The 14,674-nt window shown below is 44.0% G+C and overlaps 1 protein-coding gene across 1 annotated transcript in view; it reads right to left on the bottom strand.

The window, feature by feature from the left end:
- Positions 1–14,431, bottom strand: part of CNBP (CCHC-type zinc finger nucleic acid binding protein) — a 73,085-nt gene extending 58,654 nt beyond the window's left edge. Inside the window, exon 1 of the mRNA XM_075574968.1 lies at positions 14,427–14,431. The gene's annotated coding sequence lies outside the window, so the exon portion shown is untranslated. The remainder of the gene's footprint in view (positions 1–14,426) is intronic.
- Between the last annotated feature and the right edge of the window lie 243 nt (positions 14,432–14,674).

Genomic DNA, 14,674 nt, shown 5'->3' with positions numbered 1-14,674 from the left:
GTCCTGTCTCCTGACCAGCTAGCTTGCATGTGTGTCCAGCCTGGGGTTTTTAAAACACCTTGATTATGCAGCTGGGGTCAGACTAATTAAGTAGTCCTTCTCAACTGAAACTTAACCTCGTCACTGCTGCACTGCAAGCCTAAACATAGGTTTGCCAGGTATATGGCTGGTGACGTTCATTCACCCTGTAACATTCCTCCTCTGTTAATGTGTGGCTGGGGCCACGCACGGCTGAAGCCCGACCATCCACCCCTTCTCTAGAAAAGAAGTAAGCATTTGCATTGTCTTTTCCAGGCCTGTACTGAATCTCAAATGAAAAGGGTTGGAGGGCCATATACCAACTGGTCAATCTAGCATTGAAGTCCTTCATACTATTTAACCACTTCAATGGAGCATGGTCCGTCACCAGAGTAAAATGGACTCCTGCCAGGTAATGCCTCAAAGCCTCGATTGCCCACTTTACTGCGAGGCACTCCTTCTCCCCATGCAATTACTAAATGACTAATTACAGTAATATTTGATTTGCTTGTATGAACACTGGAAACCAATATACACATATGTAATCATATACCAGGTCTTGAATGAACAATCACAGAGGCGCCGCGCTCTTCCCCAAAGCATTTAAATTGAACGCCGGGGGAGTGCGTGCGGCCTCTTGTATGTTACCTTGTCTCCGGTGGCTTCTGGCGACTCGTTGCCATGGCAACACTGGAGAAAAGGTAAAGGGTGGGTGGGGGAGTTCAGCAGACAGTCGCACACAAAAAAGATTGCGCACCCCTGTTTTATGTCACAGATGTAGCCAACATTATTGCAGCCATTAACGTGGCGCTCTGCATCAAAGGTGGCGCGTTTATCTATCCCGTGATTAGAGGCCCCACCATTGAAACAAACGGTGACGCAGAAATTACGCACTACCGGGCATCATTTTAGGTGTGGTTTTTTTCTTCCAACATTGACGGGTTAACTGGTGCGTTAACATTGGTTACATCTGTATTTCTTATTTAGTTCTTGGTAGTTCAGAGTTCGTGTCTGAATTTGCAAATCTTTTAAACGTATCCTTTAAATATGAAGCAACCCTTAAAATGGCAGAAAATGTGTAGCTGTGTAAAAGCCTTCCCATTCCCGCGCCTCCCGCGTGCTGGGTGTTGCTACGGAGAGCTGGGGCTTTGCCCAGTGCCAAGTATTTCCCCTCAGTTGCGCGGTGGTCAGAGATACAATCCCTGTCTTTCAGAGGTGAGGAGTATAGTTACATTCATTGGCGTCACGCAGACACTATACACCCCTGCAAAATCTATGATCTAAAAATAACAATAATGGAAGCCTGGAGCTAAGATCCAGTACAAACAGGCAGGATATTTGAGCATCTAAATGAGCTCTTTCTTGACCCCAGAACCACTTTTCTCAAATAATTAACCATGATGTCGGATTTCTGCTCTTTTATAAGATTTTCAATGACATTCTTGTAACGGTGTCAGCTCACTGCAATGGATGACCTTTTTATGTTTGCTTTTGCTCTGGATGTTTATATATTTATATATTGGACAAGTAAATGACAGGAATAATTAATACAGATATACAATTTATAGACAAAGTGCCATCCTGCAATAATAAATCTTATTCTTACCAACAAATCTTTGTACAGGACCGTGTTTATTTGATTGGAATTCACCCCAGGGATTTGTTTAACAGCCACTGGAGAAGCTGTGAAATAGTAACCACCAATATATACTATTTACCAACCTCTGCCTGCCTGCAGCTTCGCTCTGATGACCTATTATTAAATAGTCCTTAAAGCATCAGCCACCCAGAAGCCTAAGTGCATCATGTCACGCGAGAGCTGAAATCCTGATTTAGTTCATCTCTGGCTTTTGATGTTACCATACATAGTAACCTTTAGTGTATATTGAGCTCTGCGGAGAGATCCATTGTAACCCCCCAGACTCATCTTATTTTTAAACGTCTGTATCTCCGGAATGGAGCATTAGATTTTAATCATTAAAACAGCGTTGGAAATGGGGAAGAGTCCAACGCTAGAAAATGTTATATGGCAGATGGCTGCCCAGTAAACGTGCCCATTAGTTCTAGTTTCCATTATTAAGGAACAGCTCAGTGTAAATAAATGTAAATAAAGACATTAATGATACTGTGCGCTGTTCTCCCTGCTTAGTTTCAGGAATACTCTGAGCGATATTACAATGTATATTTACTGTACTTTGCATAGTACTTTTCATTTATATTATTTTCATATATAAATCACTTTCTAATGCTTCTCATATACTGTATATTGTGTCAGTGCAAAATAGCTCAGTAGAAACTAAATAAGTTCTCATGTTTCCCAAGTGTAAGCTTCTCTGCGCTTTGATAACTGGTATCGGAGTGTGCTCCAGCTTTCACTGACATTGGGGGGTATGCACAAAGCAGTGAGAAGTGTTTTTTAGTGAGATAAATACCTTTATGGTGCAATATTGCGTGCAGCGTGATTCACAAAGCAATGATAACACTGTAGTATTGCGCTTAAAAGGCTTTTTATCATCAAAACACAGTTATTGATAAAAAATGTGCACCATAAATTGTGCCATAAAGCATTTATCTCACTTAAAAACACTTCTCTCTGCTTTGTGCATACTGTAGCCCCCATTGACTTGAATGAGCTCCAATAACCCTAATCAGAGCCTGGAGAATATCCCCCCCTATGCGGGTGACGGACTCTCCTGCTAGGGCCCTTATTCTGAATACTTTGATGCTGCTTCTCAGGGGGAATCTCTGAGCTCAATCCAAATCATTGGGGAGTAAAAGCTTCCCTGGCAGAGAGAAGTCTCTTCACAACATATAGAATATGTTATACATTAGCCCCAATTTAAATCTATATAGTAGACTTGTTGATTTGTGTGTTGTTGCAGTTAATATTTAGATTTTACCAGTCTAGGAAATGGTTTAAGAAATCACAATAAACACGTCTTGGGATGAGATCCGGTTCTTTCTTTCCCCCCCTGTCTTCGGCAGAGTTATTGTACATGAAACAAGCAAAATGTCCTAGCAGCGCACAAAGGGAAGATTGCTACAGATATTTGTTGCCAAAACGAGTGTTGTGTGTGTCATCTTCTCATTGTTTATTACTTATCATCGGCAGAAACGAAAAACACATTTTTGGATATTCGCTGTGCAACCTCCGCACCCTGCCAGCGGTTCTGCACCCTGCCAGCGGTTCTGCACCCTGCCAGCGGTTCTGCACCCTGCCAGCGGTTCTGCACCCTGCCAGCGGTTCTGCACCCTGCCAGCGGTTCTGCACCCTGCCAATGGTTCCGCACCCTGCCAGCGGTTCCGCACCCTGCCTGCGGTTCCGCACTCTGCCAGCGGTTCCGCATCCTGCCAGCGGTTCTGCACCCTGCCAGCGGTTGGTCCCACAACCTGGAATCATGAATAAACGTTAAAAATAACTAGGAAGGATTAATTATAATAATTATCTAAATATTTATCTGTAATATAAATAACAGATTACGATAAAGTGAGGGAGTTTTTCAACTCTTTAATATGAGCTTGGCAGAACTTTTCCTAATGAAGGTAAATGTTAACATATTCCCTGTATAATAAACAAAAAACAGAAATACATTTACTGAGAACAATTAATCACATCATTATGTAAACCTATTCAATCTTAAAGTATATGTATGTATGTCTTTATTTATATAGCGCCATTAATGTGCATAGCGCTTTACAGCAGTAATACACGCGGCAATCATATAAATAACAAATAATACAAATAACACATAAAGGGGAGAAGCGCTTTCAGACATAAAAGTAACATTCAAGAAGAGGAGTCCCTTCTCCGAAGAGCTTACAATCTAATTGGTTGGTAGGAAGAACGTACAGAGACAGTAGGAGGGCGTTCTGGTAAGTGTGTCTGCAGGGTGGCAAGGTTAATGTACAGTATGAGTTGTTAATTATCAGACATGGAGCTACTTATATGCTTCGTTAAGCAGTTGTGTTTTGAGGTGGGTCTTAAATGTGGTCTTATATATGCAATATAACACCGCTTCTATTCTGGACAATCTCTGCATTCACTAGTCATAAAATAAAATAAATGAAGCTGTGCAAATTCTACATTTTATTTACCAAGTTATGCAATTATGTTTTATTTCAGCAACCGCATATTGGCTGCATTTCTGTATGTTCGTTATTGTATTTGTTTAGGATGATCAAACAAGTATGTTTCTTAATTTCTGTTTAAATAAAATGGAATTTAATTTAAAATGGATTGAAGATCTCATAGTACATTTTTGTTTATTCTCAGATGTGTTGATAAGGGCAGTGTGTGCAAATATAGTTTATTTGCTTTCTTACTGTAGTGTAGTAACTGTCAAACAAATCTGTTCACTATCTGAAAATTCAATAACTGAGCTTCTCAGCATACAGATAAAATGCCAAGACCCAATTAGTAGCAAAGGAAAATTCAAAAGCACGTTGTAAAAAATGTGATTAAAATCGTAAAATTACATATCAGATAAAAGTATATGCAGTAAGAGAAACATTAATAAATACTATTCACAATGTATAGCGTCATACATAGGGAGGAGTTTTCCATGAGTGTATCTGTTCCTAGCTGCATACTGCAGAGCGGTATGAAATGAATCGAGTCATTGATACATTCTGTTATAGGGAAGGTCCCAGCTCACCTGGTTTATGACTTTTTGGGAGGTGTCGGCCCCTCCTTTCAGGTTGTGAACTCCTTGCAACTCTACAAGTATCGAATAGGTATAAATACAAATCAGTGGCAGCCTTATTATATACTGAAGAGGTGTCAGTGTCTGCGAGTGACACATATAAGAGTGTGTGTGTGTGTGTGTGTGTGTGTGTGTGTGTGTGTGTGTGTGTGTGTGTGTGTGTGTGTGTGTGTGTGTGTGTGTGTGTTATGTTATGTTACAGTGAGGAACTTGTGCACAGTTTTCCTTCAGAATACTAGGGGGAATCTTGTTTTAAGCTTTTGCCGGTTTTAACTAAATTGCAGGTAGCACGAGGCTTCATTAATTTAACCCTTAAGGTATTTTCACATATTTCACTAAGTTGAGTCCACAGTACAACAGGAAATAATGCACATTTAGTGTAGGTACCTGCGAAAGTGGCGTTTAACGTGCCGAGGTTGGAAGGCTTGAATCTTTTTTTTGATCAAAAAATGCAACTAAATGGCCCCTTTGGTATTAGACTTAGGATGGAAATATACCATTGTGGACGTGCTCCTGGTCCTAAGGTGGCCCGGCCCACGTACTGCAGGTTACAGGACACGAGCACATACACCACATATTCACATTTACAATTGATAAACCATGATACATCAAACGCCGCCTTAGTTTTACCTGAAGTGAATTTGGTATTTTTTCCGCTTCCTATATTTGCACCAGTAGCAGCCTCTCCCTGTAACCTGTGGCACGTGGGCTATGGGACCAGGATACTGCAGCACATCCGCAACATTGAAATGAGTCTCAAAATATATAGAGTAGACAGCACTCTCTGGAAAATATAACAAAGAAACCGCAGGATGCCAACGGAGCTAGCAGGACCCAAACCCCCCTAACCAATAGTAACAAACAAAATCCCAGCACACACTGTCTAAAAGAACAGGGGTACTATGAAAATGCCATTAGAAAATAAGGATTTAATATAAACACAAGATAATGCAGGGAGTAATGCAGCACAAATGTTTCAGAATCCAACAATAATAAAGTGGTGATTGGGGTAAACACAGTAGGGAAAAAGGGGGGAAAAAGACAAAAAGAAAAGGTGGGTCAACACAACAGGGGTAGGATAATAAGGGGGGCAACGTAACGTTTCGGGGGGATGCCCCTTTAACAAGCCCGTTCCCTCAGGTCTAAGAAGACCACCAGGCACTTCCCTTTAACCCTAGTACCCCAATATCCGGAGCAGACCTCAAAGACCCAAACAAAATGTCAATGAAAAGCTCAAATAGTAAGCAAAGCAAGTCCTGAATACACCAAAATAAAACAGCAATAGCAAAGCTCAAACCAACTGGTAACACGACCACACGATAACTCTCTGCCTCCAATGGTACAACCCCTGTTGTGTTGACCCCCCTTTTCTTTTTGTGTTTTTCCCCCCTTTTTCCCTCGGTAGACTTATAGTCTTGGGCTTTTCTTTCTTGATGCATTAATTTATCCAACCTGTATGCTTCAATGTGTGGGAAAGTCCCAAGTAATGTCTGGTGGGGAATCTCTGCCACAGCAGCACCGTCTTGGAGCTCCTTCAGTGCCAGTGGCCCCCGGCCTACAACTTCCTTATCTATCATTAACCGCAAAACGTATTAGCCCCTTATCCGTAGAGAGGTCATTTGCGCCTGGTTCAGAATCCTTCATTTCCAGGACATCAATCTTGCTGTAGTTCTCCTCACACCTAACCGATATCCCCGTGGCCTCTCCTTTTTGCCACTGGCAAACCTGTAGTCTTGTGCTTTTTTCCCTTGCAAAGACGAGTGGACAACTAGTGTTGCATCTTTAGGAGCGTGACACAGATACAGTTCTGTCTCATTCTAGCCAAAGACGAAAACTTTACCGCAGCTATTTTTAATGTGAGGAATCTGGCTTTGGCCATTGTGTTCGGTAGCATGACTGGATTTGTATTGTACTTCTCAGTCCTAATACAGTTCTCCCTTCCAGGATTTTGTGGAAAGCCGGTTGTAGCACTGAGACAGCATTGTGTGCGCACTTATAGCAACGCACAGCTTGCTTGGTTGGGACGTAGGACCTATATCTGGACTGAATCACACCAGCAGCTTCCTTCATTTTCTTGCAGCGCTCAACAGGAAAACCCAAATTAACCCTACGCCTTTGGCTTCGAAAAGCTTCCTATGGGGTTTTGAAGCAAAACATGTAGGGTTAATTTGGGATTTCCTGTTGAGGTCTGAGAGCATTGATCATTGACACAGGAGAGGCTGAAAATCTGGTCACAGCCACAGCTATGGCTGCGATACAACTACTCAAGTGCGCAAGCGCTGAAACGCCCCCTGACATCATCGAGAGGAGGAACGGAGGGATTGAATGTGCCGTGAGAGCTACACTGGAGGAACAACGCAGCATCTCTCCATTCTGAACACAGAATGTGTCTCACAATGCATTTTTATACAGCAAAATTATAAGTGGCGTTTTATCACCCGCGGAGTACATTTTTATACAGTACTTCACTATATTCTGCCTTTATTCATTTTCAAAACTATTTTCTTCAACTTCTTGATTCAGCCAAACTGTCCCCACCACCTCAAGACTTGTCACTGTATATTGTCACTAATATATAGCTAGATATTATTTATCTCTTTGCTGATTGTGCCAGGGTCATTTCCATGATATATATATATATAAACATAAGTATAAGGCATGTAGAAATATAAGGCCATATTTACTAAGCGTTAAGGTGTCTTGTGACAGAAGACGTGCTTAGTAAATATGGGCCTTTGTGCACTTCGCTCCTCTGGGACAGAAGCTTTAACAATTAATATTTTAAATATAATTGTGAGACATTATTATTTGTTCCGGGGGATAAGGGAATATCGTTTTGCTGCAGAAATGTCCATCTGTTATTTAATATTACATGGCTCAGCTGCAGGACTTTTCAAATGAAAATTGGTATCCACTTTTAGAAAATAACCACAGCATTGCAACCTTGCCAAGTATGTGTAACTCCGAAATTGTTTGGATAATTCCAGATAATTTAAAGATTTCATTTTATTTTTGTATTATTGTTTATGACAGGATAATTTATGGGTATAAATTTCACCAGCCTGGTGTTTACAAGTCTTAGCATTTCCTCCTCTCTCCTCTGGGAGGCCATGCAGCTTTCCACAGATGTGTGCCCGCTCATTTACAAATGGAGGGCCTCACGCGTGTGTACAATGCTGCGGGCCTCACGCGTGTGTACAATGCTGCGGGCCTCACGCGTGTGTACAATGCTGCGGGCCTCACGCGTGTGTACAATGCTGCGGGCCTCACGCGTGTGTACAATGCTGCGGGTCTCACACGTGTGTACAATGCTGCGGGTCTCACGCGTGTGTACAATGCTGCGGGTCTCACGCGTGTGTACAATGCTGCGGGCCTCACGCGTGTGTACAATGCTGCGGGCCTCACGCGTGTGTACAATGCTGCGGGTCTCACACGTGTGTACAATGCTGCGGGTCTCACGCGTGTGTACAATGCTGCGGGCCTCACGCGTGTGTACAATGCTGCGGGCCTCACGCGTGTGTACAATGCTGCGGGTCTCACGCGTGTGTACAATGCTGCGGGCCTCACGCGTGTGTACAATGCTGCGGGTCTCACGCGTGTGTACAATGCTGCGGGCCTCACGCGTGTGTACAATGCTGCGGGTCTCACACGTGTGTACAATGCTGCGGGTCTCACGCGTGTGTACAATGCTGCAGGTCTCACGCGTGTGTACAATGCTGCGGGCCTCACGCGTGTGTACAATGCTGCGGGCCTCACGCGTGTGTACAATGCTGCGGGTCTCACGCGTGTGTACAATGCTGCGGGTCTCACGCGTGTGTACAATGCTGCGGGTCTCACGCGTGTGTACAATGCTGCGGGCCTCACGCGTGTGTACAATGCTGCGGGTCTCACGCGTGTGTACAATGCTGCGGGTCTCACGCGTGTGTACAATGCTGCGGGCCTCACGCGTGTGTACAATGCTGCGGGCCTCACGCGTGTGTACAATGCTGCGGGCCTCACGCGTGTGTACAATGCTGCGGGCCTCACGCGTGTGTACAATGCTGCGGGCCTCACGCGTGTGTACAATGCTGCGGGCCTCACGCGTGTGTACAATGCTGCGGGCCTCACGCGTGTGTACAATGCTGCGGGTCTCACGCGTGTGTACAATGCTGCGGGCCTCACGCGTGTGTACAATGCTGCGGGTCTCACGCGTGTGTACAATGCTGCGGGTCTCACGCGTGTGTACAATGCTGCGGGCCTCACGCGTGTGTACAATGCTGCGGGTCTCACACGTGTGTACAATGCTGCGGGTCTCACGCGTGTGTACAATGCTGTGGGTCTCACGCGTGTGTACAATGCTGCGGGTCTCACGCGTGTGTACAATTGCTGCCATGATTTTATGGGGCTAACCTAATGCATTGGAGAATATTGGACATCTGACGCCGTCTCTGAGGTGCGAAACAACGGGCTAATAATAGGTGTGAACTTTAGTTATTTATGTAACACTAATTTACTAAGTGTTTTTGCAATTGCTGCAACAGGGTGAGACTGTAAACACCCCGCCAGACACGCCCCTCTATCACGATGTAAATCCCTTGTTGTTGCTCAGAGCACTTCCTGACGCATGGCGCGCAGACGCAGATGTCTGTGCATTAAACGCAGCTTCACAAACGCTGATTGGCGGCCGCCGCAGGTACTCTAGGATTTTTAGCCCGTTTTCTAGGAATTCTTCCATCCTGTACAGGGCTCCCAGGATATCTTATGGCAGAAAAGCGCTTACTACTTATGGGCCTTTATGTCCCATTCACCTGAACAAGTTGTAAGGTTTCTTCTGGCACCAGAACGTGTCTTATGTAATACCACTGCTTAGTAAATATGGGCCAATGACTGGTCTGTTAGCATGTATGCTTAATAAACACACAGATACCCAGCAAGCTATGGGTAACTGTGTCCAGCTGGTCTCAGCTGTTTTGGAGGTCAGTGGCCCCTCTCCCCCAGGGGTTAATCTCGCCCCTCCCCACTCTCCATATTAACAAGTCTTTTCATACAGCTGGTTGTGACAGATCCAATGCGATCATTCTTCCTCTAATTATAGAGGTAAATAAGAATTGTAATCAGTTAGTGTTAGGACCTGTTAATGGTCATGCCTTGATGTGGCTCACAGGCTTAAAATGCTTTGGCCAAAGGTTTAACTAAATGACCCTTTTTCAAGAGATATAGGTATTCAGTGTATTTTTGTCATATTGGATGTAGCTGTAGGCGCCTTTGTTTTTTGTTGGAAGCATGTATGCTTAGAAATAAATAATCATGTTTATTAATACAAATAAATGGGTCTTTCTTCTGGAAAATAAATGCAGCATCCCTGCAAAAGAACAGCACCAAATGTCCCAAATCTTTGATAATTCAGGTGCTGTTTTACAGTTGAGAAACTTTGATTAACAGCCCCCAGGGCACGGTAAATGGAAGAGAGACATCTGCCTGCCAGCTTACTCAGCAAGACATTCAATGCTTGTTAACTGTGAGAACGCTGCATGCCTTATACAGCGATGTATAGGCGCTTGTTAACTGTGAGAGAGACAGCTGTGCGTCTGCCAACGAAGCAAGATACAGCAATGTTTATTAACTATGAGATAACTATGTGCCTATTAATATAAAGACATAGAGGAGCTTGTTAACCGTGAGAAAGACAGCTGTGTGTCTGCTTACGTAGCCAGCAAATACCACAGGCAGAATGAGAAAGTCTGGCAAAAATGCTAGCTGCCAATTTAATGTAATTCGTGTTTGTATAAGGTCAAGGATTGCATCAATGTGATGTTCAATGCCATCGTGCTGAGTACTTTATTGCAAAGGCATTGCCAGAATTCTACACACAACTGTCTATGTATCAATGAAAGAGGCTATTGCAGGGACATCCAATCTATGAATGTTGTCATTCAGATGTGTTATATTTAATGAGATTGTTAGCCAGGGAGGTTAGTGCCTCAGTCATTAACAGAGCAGAGAGAAAAAGGAGAACGTTTCATGCACGGAAACACATTCAATACAATTCACTGTAATACGTCTGTATCACCAATTAACTGAGTCCACCAATTAGCAGGCCGAAATCGCAAGGTGATGCACAGGGGGCAAAGTGCAGTATGCTGATACTTTGGGAGTCATTTGTCAACTTTCCTGACTGCAAAACCAGGAAGAATCTTGTCCAAAATCACTGAATCCCATTTATTAAACAAGAAAATCGCTTGAGTTTCACTTGTCAAGTTTCTGCCTCATAAATCTGCTGCACGGGTTTTTCCTAATTCTACAGCCGGGAGATTTAAAACAAACATTAAAGCAGCAAAACATGTGAAATCTTATATATATATGTCTATAAAAAAAAATAATGTAATAATCAGTTCTGTAGTACTAGGTAATATTGACTGTTTTTGTAGTTTTTTATTTTTATTCTTAATGCCATTTTAATGGGTTTTAAAGCAGCATCCAAGCTGCCGTTAAAAAAAAATAAAAATACAAATTCCCCTTTAATATGTGCATCAATACAATCCACACAATGATAAGTAATTAGCTAAATTGCCCGATCGATCAATTTCCTGTGATCGATCGTCGAAGATTCGGCTCGGGGGTTCACTAAATGGCTGTCAGTGCAGCAGAAGAAGACCAAAGATGCAAAGCTCTGTGGGGAAGATCATGTGACCAGGCAGTCGCTAGATACAATTGGTGCACTGCTAGAGAGAGGGCAGGGCTCAAAAAGGGGTGTGCCAGAGCCTGTTTCAGAAGAGGAAGGGGATGTGACTTTGTAAATGGTTGCTATAGAAATGAAAAATGCTTGTTACATTATAATACATTAAAGTGTCATTCAGAGTTGTTTAAAAAACAGAACTGAATTATTAAAAAAAAACACATGTAGGATATTGCTTGGTCTGCAACTTTAAAGTATCCTTAGGGATTTCTATAGCAGGCTTTAGCCCACCTCCAAAGCAGTGCAAGATTTTTGCAACACTTTCCTGTTTGCAATAATTTGTTGCAAATGTTCCCAGCAGTTTGAGCTGTAAACTGTAACAATAGATAACGTTACCGTAGTAATATAAGGATACATTGTAGCTGCTGAGTTACACTGACTGAAGCAGTCATTATGTTAGGCACGCAATCAGGATTTTGACAGATTTATAACAGGAGACCCAAACGATTGCCAGCTTAGGTAAGGATGTAGCATTATACATTGCCACGTGCTTTACATATAATAATAATATTAATAATAATAAAAGAAAGAAAAAAAGTTGAACAGTAGTATTGCTGTTTTAATGCTATATAATCCTATATAAAAAATGCATCTCTTTGCATGAATGTATCTCCAACTTTGCCTTGATACATAAATCCAAAAGACACCTTGCTGGCTGTTAAACACGAGAAACAATAGTAGCAAGTTAGGGCAGGAAACCAGTTTCTCGTCCATCGCCTCTTTCCCCGGCTTAGAGCAGCTGTTCCAAACTCAGCCCATTAACACGCTTTCCCATGAAGATGACAGGTAAATGTAAACATACTGTAATTGTGTGTTATCGACGTTTGGCCTTAGGCTGCGGCCACGCTGCCGCTGAGCGCGCTCATGCTTGAGAGTAGTGACGTCACCACCTCTCCAAGCATGAGCGCAGGCTATCCTGCATGCAAGCGCGGCCGAGGGGGGGTGTGTGGCCAGGGGCGTGTCATTGGGTGGATCAGAGCTATTTCTGTGTTTGTGTGGCTGTGTGTGTGTCTGTGTGTGTGTGTGTGTGTGTGTGTGTTGCTGTGTGCAGTGTGTGGCTGTGTGTGTGTCTGTGTGTGTGTGTGTGTGTGTTGCTGTGTGCAGTGTGTGGCTGTGTGTGTGTCTGTGTGTGTGTGTGTGTGTGTTGCTGTGTGCAGTGTGTGGCTGTGTGTGTGGCTGTGTGCTGGGTGCATTGATTGCTTCTGAGCGCACTTCAAAATCAATTTTATCTCGATCTCGGTTTGGGAGGCCACACGTATGAGATGTAGTCTGACCCATAAAGCGTCAGGTATGACCCCACTTTGGGATAACCCACTTTTTGCTCCGGGCCGGACCAGCGCAGACTTTTCTATCTGGAAAAAAAGCAAAATTAACAGGCTAATAGATCTGGGGGGAAAACGAGGCGTTCAAACATTCGATTTACTTAAAGAATACCAAAACATTCCCAACGCCGAGTTCTTTAGATACCTCCAGCTCAGAGCGTTTTATCAATCAGTGCAGCCCCACATACCAATGACGAATTTTGAAAAGCTCTGTCGTTCGGGGACATCCACCAAGGGACTCACATCGCAGATGTACGGGGAAGTAATCGGTTCTAGTAAGACAGTGACGGACAAAACGGGGTATATGATTAAATGGGAAAAGGACTTAGGGGAGGAAATTGATGTAGAGGAATGGACAAAAATTGTGACGGCGACTTCAAAAAGCTCAATGTGCACGACTTTGAGGGAGAATGCATATAAAGTTATGATGAGATGGTACCACACCCCCACTAAATTAGCTAAATTTCTGCCCAGCTACTCCCCATTGTGCCCAAGACAATGTGGACAACAAGCAGACTTGCTCCACATGCTGTGGTCTTGCCCCAAACTTACGCCGGTCTGGGATTCAGTTAATGATTGGCTGAATAGGATCCTCGGCACATCCACCCCCGTCGACCCATGGCGGTTCCTTTTGAACAGGCCGCAAAAAGGTCTCTCCAGGGGAGCAAATAAACTGGCGGTACATTTCGCAACGGCGGTGAGGGGGGAGATCGCAGCACGTTGGAAACAAAATGAAATCCCAATAATCGCAAAGATCAGGAACCGAATTTGGTCAGTTTGCCAGATGGAGAAATTGACGAGTCTGGTCAATGACACTGGCACAAATTTTTTAAAAGTCTGGTCACCATGGTTGGCACAGACAGACATACAGGGGGTAGATAGGGCCACGATTTGGGATTGATAGATGTAAAATGCATTCTCCCTTAAAGAGGCCCTAAGACACCCCGACGGTCCACGAGCACACACAGTTCATGGGTGGACAGAGAGTGTGGGGTACACCGGTTGCCCACCGGACTATCGGTTTTCTTAATTGCAGAGAGCCAGCGGTCGCACGTTTAGAAGCGGAACCTCGGTCGGAGATCCCTTCCCACCCCCCCTCCCCCCCTCCCACCCCCCCTCCCCCCCTCCCACCCCCCATTTCCCCCTCCCGGCTGGGAGCTATATGTAGTTTGTCGGTTAGTCTGTCTGTCTCCCCGTTTGTCCAAAGTACACAGATATTACGCATGCTGCATGTTCCCCAATTACAGGAGGCACGTTTCCCTCCAAATGTTTACCATGAATGCATGACATGTATGTTCACACAATTTAAAAATAAAAAATTTCAAGTTGAAAAAAAAAAAAAATCAATTTTATCTGTCTCACCAAGCGCCCGTACATGAGCGCGCCGCGCAGATTGACATTCACTGAAGTAAACGCACCAAGTGCGCTCAGCGGCAGTGTGGTGCAGCCAAGCTGGGAGCTGGCGCTCGAGTGCCATGACGTCATGTGCTCTGCTCGGTCGGGCGATTTCTGGCCAGCTAGTTGCGCGTGTGAGGGGGTGTCGGGGGCGTGGTCACGACGTCACAGAGCTGGTTCGACCTCATTGGGCGAGCCGCTCACGTGACACATCAGCAAGCAGCCAGATCAAATTTGGTTGTCTCGCCAAGCAGCAAGCGCACGGGCACGCGCCCTCACCCTGAATGAGAGCATTCAGAGTTATCACTCTGATTGCGCCGAGCGTGTGCGTGCGCGATTCACTCCACCCTGGCCACAGCCTTTGTCCCTTTAGACAAAAAGCCTTGTGGAAGATACGAGATAGTAAAAAACTCAATATATTCCGTAGTCTCATTTTCTCTTCTTCTTACAACATAAAATCTGAATAAAGTTACCATATATACAAGAGGAATTGGTTCTTTATTCTGTAAAAAATCACAAAA

The sequence above is a fragment of the Ascaphus truei genome, chromosome 17 (assembly GCF_040206685.1).
Source record: "Ascaphus truei isolate aAscTru1 chromosome 17, aAscTru1.hap1, whole genome shotgun sequence".
Classification (NCBI taxonomy): Eukaryota; Metazoa; Chordata; class Amphibia; order Anura; family Ascaphidae; genus Ascaphus; species Ascaphus truei.
This window is presented reverse-complemented; position numbering and strand designations above follow the sequence as displayed.